A 3,158-nucleotide genomic window follows, 5' to 3' on the forward strand; every position below is an offset into this window, starting at 1 on the left:
TACCACCCTTTGATCCTGAGATTGATAGGACTTTTCATAGATTAGCTAGGCATTCTAGGAATTTATCTTTAGAGTCTGTTTTTGAGTCAGTTCCATTAGAGACTTTACATTCGACTTCTTATTCTTCATCTATTGTTCCGTACTTTGTGCATACTGCATCTACTGGATCTGTTGCATCTACTATATCTGTTGCATCTGCACCTGATTCTGATTCTGATTTTGTTATTTTTCACACTGAGAACAATATGACACAACCTCCACCTCGCGAGAGGACTCTTAGGGAGATGGCTACACCTGATTTCACCTATGAAAGCTTTTGCATCCAATATCCTGATGAGGAGGTGCCATATGTTCTCAAGACTGGACTAAGCCATTTGTTGCCCAAGTTTCATGGCCTTGCAGGTGAGTGTCCGCATAAGCATCTGAAGGAATTCCACATTGTCTGTTCCACGATGAAACCTCATGATGTTCCTGAAGATCACATCTTCTTAAAGGCATTCCCTCATTCATTAGAAAATGCAGCAAATGATTGGTTATACTGCTTGGCGCCTAGATCCATCACCAGCTGGGATGATCTGAAGAGGTTGTTCTTGGAGAAGTTTTTCCCAGCATCCCGGACCACAACTATCAGGAAAGACATATCTAGGATTAGGCAGCTTGGTGGAGAGAGCTTATATGAGTACTGGGAGAGATTCAAGAAACTCTGTGCAAGTTGTCCTCATCATCAGATACCTGAGCAACTCCTTCTCCAGTATTTCTATGAAGGCCTCAACAACATGGATAGGAGTATGATTGATGTTGCCAATGGTGGAGCACTAGGAGATACGACACCTGCTGAAGCCAGGCACTTGATAGAGAAGATGGCTTCCAACTCCCAGTAGTTTAGCACTAGAAGTGATGCCATTATGGTGAGGAGAGTACAGGACATTGCTACCCAGTCTTCATCATCTGCTGATAGGAAGTTGGAAACCAAGCTTGATTCTCTTGTGAGTTTGATGACACATCTTACATCCAACCAGAGGCCAGCACCTCCATTTGCATCTATTGCACGACTGTGTCCTATATGTCCTTCTAGTGACTGCTATACAGATGCATGTTCTTCTGTGTAGCACCCTATTGCTCATGATACGCCTCAAGCTTATTCTACAAACATCTACAATAACAGGCAACCACAACAGCAAAACTATGACTTGTCCAACAACAGGTATAACCCAGGGTGGAGGGATCACCCTAATCTTAGATGGAACAATGGTCCACATCATCATCAGCAACAACAACAACAACCACCTCATTTTCAGAATGCTGTAGGTCCTAATAGATATGTGCCTCCTCTTGTTCAGAGATTTCAAAGGCAACAGCAAAAGATTCCTGCCCAGCCAGCTTCCCAACCTTCCACTTCTTCGTCTGAGCTTACCTTAGAGAAGTTGGTGAAGCAGATCACTATTCAAAACATGCAATTTCAGCAAGAAACAAGGGCCTCAATCTAGGAGACAAAAGCTTCCATCCAAAGCTTGACTAATCAGATGGGACAGATGGCCATACAGCTAAATCAAGCACAGTCGAAAAATTCGGACATATTGCCTTCTCAGACTGTTCAAAATCCTAGAAATGAAAATGTCAGTGCCATCACCCTCAAATCTGGGAAGCAAATTGTTGTGCCCACTGTGCCACCACCTGCACCTACACTTGCTGCCTCTCAGAGAAAGGATGACCAGGCAGGTCCTACTAGGACATTTGAGGCAGGTGGACCTTCTTCCTCTTCTGGTGGTTGTTCTTCTTCAGGTGGACCTTCTTCTTCTTCTTCTGCCACCTACACCACCCCCATCACTTCTCATGACATGCAACACCAGCCTATCCCTCTTCCATTCCCCCCTAAAGTTATTCAAGGAAAAAATGTGGAAGAGGTGGATAAGGAGATATTGGAAACCTTCAGGAAAGTAGAGGTGTACATACCTCTGCTCGATGCCATAAAGCAGATTCCCAGATATGCCAAATTCCTGAAGGAGCTATGCACCAATAAAAGGAAGATAAAGGGAAATGAAAGAGTGAGCATGGGCAGAAATGTATCTGCACTGATAAGTAAAGTTGTACCTCAGATTCCTGAAAAATGCAAAGACCCAGGTACATTCTGCATTCTGTGCATTATTGGAAATAACAAATTCGAGAATACCATGCTTGATTTGGGTGCTTCCATAAATTTCATACCTTTTTCAACCTTTAAATCTCTTTCTCTTAGAACTTTTCTACCAACGGGTGTGGTAATACAGTTAGCAAATAAGAGTGTTGCCCATCCCACTGGTTACACAGAGGATATTTTAGTTAGGGTTGGAGAACTCATTTTTCCTGCTGATTTTTACATTCTTGAAATGGAGGAAGGATTTTCCCGTGGGTCTGCCCCAATTATCTTAGGGAGACCATTTTTGAAAACTGCACGAACTAAAATTGATGTCTATGCTGGTACATTGTCAATGGAGTTTGGTGATATTGCTATTCGTTTTAATATCCTTGATGCCATGAAACATCCATCTGAGGACCAGTTTGTGTTTCGTGCTCAGATACTTGATTATACGGTTGATGAGCATTTTTCTACTTCTCACTCTTTGCATGATAAGAACCACTTTTTTCCATCACATGTGAATGCTTCTTTTCCATGCACTAAACATGAATTTGAGACTGTTGTTGATTTTGAATCTAAAGTTAAACCTCATTCATGTTCTGAAAGTGTATTTGAGGTCCAGCCTGATACATTTGAATTGCGTGTTGTACCCTTGCATTTAAATTCTGTGGACTTGGATTGCATTAACCTAATTGCAGGAGGTACGCAAAAATTTGACCACCAAGCGCCCAAAGTTGAATTGAAAGGCGCATGCACAGACAAAAGATTCAGGGACAAAGGGAATAGACTGGACCCGCTCATCAACAATCCCTCCTTGGTAGATGTAGGTTTGAAAGAGACTTCTCTGCTCAATCAAGCTTGGAAACGTCCACCATGACTCAGGGAGTTCTCTTTTCTCCTTCCCTCCTCACTTTTATTGCACTTGTCTATATCTTGTGACTGTTCTGATTCTTAATCTGATGATTGTGACACACTGAGGACATTGTGTAGTTTGAGTGTGGTCTATTAGGGGAGATTTTTATTTTTCTTTGTTAGTTTTTGT

General features: G+C 42.1%; 1 non-coding gene across 1 annotated transcript; it reads right to left on the bottom strand.

The window, feature by feature from the left end:
* Positions 1-622: 622 nt before the first annotated feature.
* Positions 623-730, bottom strand: LOC128193404 (small nucleolar RNA R71). The gene has a single exon (XR_008244625.1). It is a non-coding gene; the product is annotated as a small nucleolar RNA R71 (small nucleolar RNA).
* Positions 731-3,158: the final 2,428 nt, after the last annotated feature.

Source organism: Vigna angularis, chromosome 7, assembly GCF_016808095.1.
Source record: "Vigna angularis cultivar LongXiaoDou No.4 chromosome 7, ASM1680809v1, whole genome shotgun sequence".
Classification (NCBI taxonomy): Eukaryota; Viridiplantae; Streptophyta; class Magnoliopsida; order Fabales; family Fabaceae; genus Vigna; species Vigna angularis.